This window comes from Spermophilus citellus, assembly GCF_964194105.1.
Source record: "Spermophilus citellus genome assembly, chromosome: 8".
In the NCBI taxonomy this organism is placed as follows: Eukaryota; Metazoa; Chordata; class Mammalia; order Rodentia; family Sciuridae; genus Spermophilus; species Spermophilus citellus.
In genome coordinates, this window is record NC_138189.1 from 71,248,666 (window position 1) to 71,258,476 (window position 9,811).

General features: G+C 36.1%; 1 pseudogene across 1 annotated transcript; it reads left to right on the forward strand.

The window, feature by feature from the left end:
- Positions 1-4,035: 4,035 nt before the first annotated feature.
- LOC308654691 (ribulose-phosphate 3-epimerase-like) lies at positions 4,036-5,040 on the forward strand (annotated as a pseudogene). The gene is made up of 2 exons: positions 4,036-4,536; positions 4,756-5,040. The product of its transcript is annotated as a ribulose-phosphate 3-epimerase-like (transcript).
- Positions 5,041-9,811: the final 4,771 nt, after the last annotated feature.

The following is a 9,811-nucleotide window of genomic DNA, read 5'->3' on the forward strand; positions in this document are numbered from 1 at the left end:
TTACAGTCATGAGTTGCTTAATTTCTGCAACATATTATGAGAAATGCACTGTTAGGTTTCATTGTACAACCATAAAATGTACATACACAAACTTGAAAGGTGTGGCCTACTGTTATGTAGCATGTGTGTGTATGTGTGTGGTATCTATATACATATATATACATATATATTAATATGTTATTGGTGTTAGGGCCATGAAAAACAACAGAAAATTAATCAAGCACAAGAAAAAATGATGAAATAAATAGGCACAGTAAGTGTGATGTATGAGGCAGTTGCTAGTGTACTACAACATACTGTTTTATAATAAATTTCATTTTTGTAAGTGGAGGAATATACTCTAAAGTGATAAAAATGTATATCATAGTAAAATATAACTAGTAATATGATCATTTATTATCAAGTATTATTTACTGTATGCAATGGTATGTGCTATGCTTACATGTGATTGGTGGTACAGTAGGTGTGTTTATACCAGCATCACCACAAACATTTAAGTAACACATTGTGCTTCAACAGGATGAGATGATAGTGATTTTTCAGCTTTATAATTATCTCATGAGGCCACCATTGTGTATGTGGTCTTATTACCCCAAACAGCCTCATGCAGCATGTGACTCTACTGAAAAGTCATCGCACTGCTGCACAGAAAAAATAGTCAACCAAAAATCAGTCTACTGTCCTGATAATTTGATTGATGGTCTATGATAAATTAGAAAAATAAAATAAAGGTATGATAGTTTTAATTACAAACTCTTTACGAGATGTCCAAGGTTATTAGGAGTACATTTGTTTATATGTAGTTGTGATCATAAGTAAACAGTGCTCAAGAATAAAAGAAAATGTTTTGTGTATGTCAGGAAATACTGTCATATATATGATTACATGGAGAGCACTGGCCTCTTGAATGCCTTGACTGAATTAATCAGGCTGTTCAAGTTTGGTCATAGAAACTGTATTTCTAAGGCTCTGAAAGAGAGGATATACAGAAAGAATAAGAAAGAAGGAAAAAGAAATATGGAATTATTCAAGAAACAGATACTGCATGGTAGTGAGAAAGGAAATACTATGTAATGGAATAGGCAGAGGGGAATTGCTTTTTAAACTTATTTTTTTATTGTGTCCCTACATCTAAAGGAAGGTGTGAAACATAAATGTATCACAAAATGAATTATCACACAATAAATTCTCATACAACTACAACCTTAGCCAAAAAATATTACAAAAATAAGATTTTGTGTTTTGAAAAGATCAGGAAAATTGACACTTAGCTAACTGTATTAGTCAGCTTTCCACTATTGTAACAAATATCTGAGATAATCAACTTATAAAAAGAAAAGTTTATTTTAGTTTACAGTTTTGGAGATTTCCATCCATGACAAATTAGAACCATTTCTTTTGGGCCAAAAGATGCATATCACAGCAGGAAGCACATGGCAGAGCAAAACCACTGACCTCATGGTTGGGAAGTGAAAAAGAGAGAGAGAGAGAGAGAGAGAGAGAGAGAGAGAGAGAGAGAGAGAGAGAAGCAAGGAGCTAGGATCCCACAATCCCTTTCAAAAGCATGCCCCAGTGACTTAAAAATCTTTCACTAGGCCCCATGCCTTATAGGGTCTACCACCTCCCTATAGAGCCAGGGACTGGGGACCAAGCTTTTAGTACTTGGAAATTTGGAGGATATTCCTTATCTAAACAACAGCACAGACCAAGAACAAAAGAGAGAAGCCTAAAATAACAAACGCCAGAAATAAAGAAAAACCTTTATAAGTGATGCAACAGAAACAGAAAGGCTTATAAAAGACTACAATGAATTATTATATATCAACAAATGCAAACTAGTGTAGGCAAGTTCACTCTGTCCCTCTGAAGGTATGATAATTAAAAGCTATTAAATAAAACTATTAAATAAAAAATATTAAATCAAAAGCTATTTTTATATAAAGCTATTAAATAAAAAATATACAGATTAAAAAGAAAATGAACATAGCAAATTTATTAGCATATGGATAAAAACAGAAACCATGCACAAAGTATAAGGCTCAAAGAAAGGTTCAAATAATTGTAAATACCCTCTTCTGACCAGAGATAGAAGTGAAGGTATAGGCAATTTTAGAGGGATGGTAAATTATTTTTAAGGAAGTTATTTTAAATGAACACGTCTAGAAGAACAGACAAAAGCCTAAGACAAAGTTCTTCTAGACTCTAAATGTGATATTTGACTTTCAGTCTTCCTTCCTGTGAAATGAGATTGATCTCCTTTCACTAATGAATTTCAATATGAAGACTGAAGGTAATTGTGTTCCTCTTTTGGCAGATCTAGTCAGATAGATAAGGAAACTTTGCAAAAAGTCTCTCCTTGAACTGGAGGGAGAGAAACAAGGGAAGGTCAAAAGGATTAGAAATCTGAGGCAGCTTCTAGGCCTTTCTGTGTGTCAAAGGCAGATTTGGGGGTATCACTTTCTGAGCCCAACTGTAAAAAAATGTATAACTTATTAGAAACATGCAATTTATCACGAATGAGTCATGAAGAAATAAATAATAAATAAACAGACCTATAAACAGTAAGGATATTGAATCAGAAATCAAAGATCTCTTGAGGAAAAAAAAAGTGAAGGCTCAGATGTGTTCTTTGGCAAATTCTACCAAATACTTTAAGAAAGATTAAAATCAATCCTTCTTAAACTCCTGAAAAATATTGAAGAGGCAGAAACAGCCAATCTTATTAAAGATTGACAAAATTCAATACTCTTTTTTGATAAAAAGTACTCAGCAAACGGGGAATAGAAAAAAATTCCTTCAGGATAATAAAGATCTTCTATGAAAAGCCTACAACTAACACAAAACTGAAAGCTTTTCTTTTGTGGTCAGTGTTATGGTTTAGATATGAGATATCCCCCAAAAGCTCATGTGAATAAATTCAAAAGGGTTCAAAGGTGAAATGATTGGGTTATGAGAACTTTAACCTAATTATTATATTAATCAACTGATAGCAAGTAACTGGATGGTAACTCTGGGAAGGCAGAGTGTGGTTGGGGGAGGTGGGTCATGGGGGCATGTCTTTGGGGTTTATATTTTATTCTTGTTGAGAAGAGTGCTCTCTCTCTCTCTCTCTCTCTCTCTCTCTCTCTCTCTCTCCTGGTGCCATGTTATCAGCTGCTTTCCTTTGTCACTCTCTTCTGCCATGATGTTCTGCCTCCCCTTGGGTCCAAAAGAATGGATTCAGCCATCTATGGACTGAGATCTCAGAAGCCATGAACCTCTAAATAAACTTCTTTTCTAATTATTCTTGTCAGGTCTTTTGGTCACAGCAGTGAAGAAGTTGAGTAAAACAACCAGGCATAGGGCAAGGATGATCACTTTTGCTACTTTTATTGAACAAAGTATCAGAAGTCTAAGCCAGAGCAATTAAGAAAGAAAAAGAAATAAAAGCCATCCAAACTGGGAAGAAGGAATCTAAATTATCTCTGTTTGCAGATGATATAATATTATTTCTAGGAAATCTTTAAGAGTCCCCCCCAAATCTATTAAAATAAATTCAGAAAAGTTAAAAAAATAGGAAAAAACTGGATTTGGCCATGATTTCTTGGATACGACACCTAAAACACAAACAACAAAAGCTTAAATAGACAAAAGGGACTACATCAAAAGCTTTAGCACGGCAAAGGAAACAATAAACATAGTGAAGAAACAATCTACAGAATGAGAGAAAAATAGTTAAAAACCAAGTACATGAGAAATGGTTAACATCCAGAATATACAAAGAACTCCTACAACACAGCAGCAACAACAACTACTATAACCCAAAACACAAAAAATAAAAAAAACAAAAACAAAAACAAAAAAAAACAAAAAACCCACCTCATTAAAAAATTGGCAAAAGACTTGAGTTAAACAAATGGCCAAAAAAGCATATGAAAAGATGCTCAATATCACTGATCATTAAAAAAATGAAAGACAGGGGCCAAGACGGTGCACCCAACTGAGAAAAGTCTTGGCGGGGATGCATGGTGTAACATCTCAAAGAGAGACAGCACCATGGCCTTGAGCTGCAAGGTTGGCCAGTCCATACTCAGCAGTGAACTGGCCAATTTAGTGGACAAGTGCCTCTGAATGCTGGAGACTAGACTCTGGGGCAATTATCTAAACCTGGCTATAATATATGGGCATTTTGTTCCCAGCATCGCCTTTAGTCACCCTGTAGTAGAAAGCCTCTGAAAGCAACTGGGCCAGAATCCTTCTTTGACATGTACATGATGGTGTCCAGGCCAGATCATTAGATAAAGTCAGGGGCTGTTGCAGGAGCCATTCATATACTTGCATCTAGAGGTTACCTAGAACACAGGAGCTTTGATTGAAGACATCTGGGAAAATGGGGTGAAGGTTGGCCTTATCATCAAACCAGTAACTGCAGTTTAGTATTTGGCACCATAGGCTAATCAAATAGGCATGGCCTTCATTGTGACAGTGGAACCTGGGTGTGGAGGGCAGAAATTCATGGAAGATCTGATACCAAAGTTTCATTGGTTAAGGACCCAGTTCTGGGCTGGGGATGTGGCTCAAGCGGTAGCGCGCTAGCCTGGCATGTGTGCGGTCCGGGTTCGATCCTCAGCACCACATACAAATAAAGATGTTGTGTCCGCCAGAAACTAAAAAATAAATAAATAAATACTAAAAAATTCTCTCTCTCTCTCTCTGTCTCTCTCTGTCTCTCTCTTTCTCTCTCTAAAAAAAAAAAAAAAAAAAAAAAGGACCCAGTTCTTCTCTCTGGACATAGATGTTGAGAGTGAAGTAGGTCATGATACTGTCCATAAATATGCAGAGGCAGGAGCTAACACGGTGTTGTCTGGCAGTGCCATTATGAGGAGCAAAGACTTCAGATCAGCGACCATTGTATTAAGAAATATTTGCTCAGAAGCTGCTCAGAAAAGGTCTCTTAATCAATGGAATTACAAGGAACCCAGTGTTTCTGATCATGAAAACTTTTTACTGGGAAACACAACTATTGACTGCCAAACCAAATCTCATTTGAGACAGTACTGATTTTCCGAGTAATTTTTCTTTCCAATGATGAAAATCTATTATGCAGAAAGTTCTAAGAGGTTAGAAATTAGGTGCACAACTACTTTATTTTTTGTAATGCAATTGAAAGTTCAATGTGGTGAAAACCTCTGTTTTTACTAAGACAATTGATTTTTATAAAAAGTAAAAATATGGACTGTACTAAAGTTACAAAAAAGAAATGTATCATAATGCCTAAGATAGATATTGCTATTAAATTTTTTCTCTGTGTATTTAAAAATAATGCTCTATTATTTCCCATCTGTTTTCCAAAAGCAAAGGAAGTCATATTTTTTTTTTCTATTTCATATCATTTGTGATTTGTTTATATGCTTGATAATATGAGTAGAGTGGAACTAAAAATACAAGCTTGGGTGGGAGGGCATATCATAAACTTGTATCTGAAACATTTATTTTACATTTTATCACCTTATACTTATTACAAACTATAAAAACTATGCCCTAGGAAGTGAGTGGTTCTAAAATGAAAGCACAGGGCTGGTGATGTGGCTCAAGCAGTAGCACGCTCACCTGGCATGCGTGCGGCCCGGGTTCGATCCTCAGCACCACATACAGACAAAGATGTTGTGTCCGCCAAAAACTAAAAAAAATAAACATTAAAAAATTCTCTCTCTCTCCCTCTCTCTCCCTCTTAAAAAAAAAAAAAAAAGCACAGATGATATCAAGGTGCTTTCTGTGCCAAAGCAATTTATTTGGTGATGCATTCCTACTCTTGGTTTTCCTAATCTCATCCAGCATTCTTAAAAATGAAGGACATCAAATAATGTTGTTATGTTATCTCTGTGTAGAAAAGAAAAGTAAAGCCTCTGTTTGGAAGTTAAAAAAGAAAGAAAACAAGACAAACTACTATGAGATATCCTTTCACACTCATTAGGATGACCATTATCTAAAACAAACAAAGAAGCAAATTTCAAAACACCAAAAGTAACAAGTGCTAGTGGCAATTTGGATAAATTGAAACTCTTATGCACTGTATGCAGCTATCATGGGAAATAGCTTGGAGTTTCTGAGAGAGTGAGTGATCGAGAGGGGAGAGAGAGTGCTCTTATACGATCTTGCAATGCTATATCTGGGTATTTATCCACAGAACTGAAAGAAAAATCTTAAAGAGCTATCTGCATTTATGTTCATTGCAACATTATTCAAATAGCCAAATTAACAGATGAAATAATGAGAAAAGTGATATATACATACAATAGAAAGTAATCAGTCTTAAAAATGAAGGAAGTCTTGTTATACATGGATGAAGCTTTTGGCAAGTGAAATAAGTCAGGCACAAAAAGATAAATAATGTATCATTCTATTTATGTGAGCTGTCTAATGTGGTCAAACTCATAAAAAAGAGGAGAAAGTGGTTTCCAGGGGCTGGAATTAGAGGGGAAAGTGGAGCTGCTGTTTCATGGGTATAGTCAGTTTGGCAAGATGAAAAGGTTGTGTTGCACAAAAGTGTGTATATAGTTAACACTTCCATATTGTATTAAAATGGTAAATTTTATGGTTTTTTATCACCTTTAAAATATAAATTATTTCCAAAACAACAGAAACCCTCTTCATGCTTTTTAAATTACTTCTGCTCTCCTCAAACATAGCAACTGCATCTAATGATAAAATTTATTTTGTTCTTTTTTTAAAGAGAGAGAGAGAGAATTTTTTAATATTGATTTTTTAGTTTTTGGTGGACACAACATCTTTATTTTATTTTTATGTGATGCTGAGGATCGAACCCAGTGCCTGCACATGCCAGGCCAGCGCACTACTGCTTGAGCCACATCCCCAGCCCTATTTCGTTCTTGAAGTTTACATTAATGAAAAAACACAGTATATATTATTTTGTGTCCCTTTTGATTAATACTATGTTTTGAGATTTACCTATATTGTAGCAATTAGCTATAGTTCATTTCCATTCTGCATGGTATTACTATTCATTCTGCTTTTTATATGTATTTGGTTTATTTCTGATCTAGGACTAATGCAAATTATGCTTTAAAACATTTTTATATATTTATCTTCTGTTACACGTGCACACATTTCTGTTGGGTACATATCAAAAGCAGAATAACTAAGTCATAATTAGGATGACCATCTATCTTGGTTTCCCCAGGGACAGCACCTCTCCACACTAGTTATTTCAATGTTTTAGTCAGCTTTTTGCTGTGGTGACTAAAGGATCTGAACAGAAAAACTGTAAGGGGGAAAAGTTTATTTGAGGGCTCACGGTTTCAGAGATCTTAGACCAGAGAAGGCCAGCTCCTCAAAGTGAGGCTGAAAATCATGGTGGGAGAGTGTGGCAGAGGGAGGCAGCTCACATCAGGAAGCAGAGAGAAAACTCCACTCTGCAGATACAAATATATAGCTGAATTGCACAGAAGATGGAAGGACACCCTTATTGTTATAGAAAATACATGTATGATGATGTGAGGGGAAAAAAAAGAAATGTGTCACATTAGATTGGGTAGAGGGAGGTGATGGGAGGGGAGGGGAGGAGAAGGGGGGATAGGAAGGGCAGGAGAATAAAATAGACACTAGTATTGCTGTATGTATATATGTGGCTGTATAACCAATGTGATTCTGCAACCTGTACACTCAGAAAAATGAGAAATTATACCCTTTTGATTCAAATGTATGATATGTCAAGATCACTGTATTGTCATGAGCAACTAACAAAAAAACCCCAAATATATAGCTGAAGCCACACCCCAATTCCCAACCCCTCCAGCCACACCCTACCACTTCAGTTAACCACATCAGGGATTAACTCACTGATTAGGCTAAGTCTATAACCCAATCATTTCTCCTCCAAACCTTCTTTCATTGTCCCATATGTGAGCTTTCAGGGACACCTCACATCCAAACCATAACACTCAGCATCTTAGATGGTTAAAAATTTATCCTGCATTTCTTTCTGTCTCTCTGTTCTTTCATTCTCAGAATTATTATTATAACTTAAATTAATATTAGCTGAGAATGATTTGATAGACAGCTAGCTTCTGCCATGGTTTCCTCTAGAACTCCATGAATCATATTCTGTTAAATGAGCTTTTGATTGATCTCTGTGACTACAATACCTGACAAGAACAACTTAGAGGAAAAAAAAAAGTTTATTTTGGCTCATGGTGTTACAGGTTCAGTCCATGGTTGACTAACTCCATCGCTCTGGGCCCAAGATGAGGCAGAACATCATGGCAGAAGGGTGTAGAGGAGCAGTGCCACTCCATTCATGGCAGCCAGAAATCAGACAGAGATAGCAAAAGGGTCTACAGGGAAGATGAATCCTTCCAGGAAACATGCCCAGAGACCCATCACCTCCAGCTGCACCCCACCTTCCTATGTTTACCACCCAATTCGTCCATCCACACTAGAATGGACTGATTATACACCTCTCATAATCCAATCATTTCACCTCAGAATTTTTGTGAGGTGTCCCTTAACACAGGAACTTCTTGGGGCCACCTCATATCTAACCTTGATACATGTGTTCAGTCAACACAGTTCTCACTTAGACAGTGGTTACGTGTGAAATATAACCTCCAATAGCCAAATTCTCTTTTTCATGCCCTTTTCAGACAAAATAAAATTAACATACTCCTTTCAAGGTCATCATACGGGGGCACTCAATGATGAAACAAAATGTGCTCTGAGGCTAGAAGTTAAAGATGGCTGACACCCTTCAGCCTCAGGAAATGATGGGAGAACGAGTTGACCTGCTTCCCCAGTCAGTCACTTTGCACTGGTTTCTGTTGTGCCATGGCCAGTGCTGTAGGCTGCCATGCATGGGCCAGTCGGCAGAATTGATGGGAAGCATGGGGAACTGTGTAAGTGAATATGTGGACATAAAGGTTGAAACATCCCTCTGTAATAAGTCATTTTAAAGTTCTTACTGTGGTAGCTTTGTAAATTATTATATGCTGTAAATCCACAACTATTTATATATTTTGGTTTTGGATAATATAATAGCACCAAGGATATACACCAAAAGTGGGATTGCTTAGTCATATGGTAGCTCTGTTTTTATTTTTGAGGAAACTTCTTATTTTTCTCTATAGCAGCCGTATTGTTTTACATTCCCATGAGCAGTGCATGAGTTCTGATTTCTCCACATCCTTGCCAATGATGACTTTCTGTTTCATTGTGGTTTTGATTTTATTTTCCTGGTGATTAGTGATATCGAACTCATCTTCACATGCTTATTGGCCGTTTATATACCTCTGAAGAAACATTTATTCAAGTCCTCTGCCAGTTTTTTGAGATATTTGGGGGAGGGGACGGATGGTGTTGTCAAGTTGTAGGAATTCTTTATGTATTCTGGATATTAATCCCTCCTCATATACATGTTTTCCAAATACTTTCTACTATTTTACAAGTTTCCTTTTTGTTCTATTATTCTCTCATGTAGAAAAATTGTCCATTTTTGCTATGTGTTTGGTGTGATCCAAAAAATCATTGTAATCCAGTTTTGTCAAGTTGATCGCCTCTGTTTTCTTTGAGAATTTTTATTGTTTTAGGTCTTACATTTAGATGTTCCACAAGTTTTTCATTATCATTCAGTTTAAGGTAGTTTTCTCATTTCCACTCTGATGCTTTTTTCTGACCCATAAATAATTTCAAAGATGATTTATTCATTACAAAACAAGTGGAGATATTCCAATCAAGTCTCAATAAAAGTGTAGGAGTTTTAACAATTCTTTCTTCCCTGGATTACAGGGTCCTAGATTTAATTTTGGTTTCCTCTAGC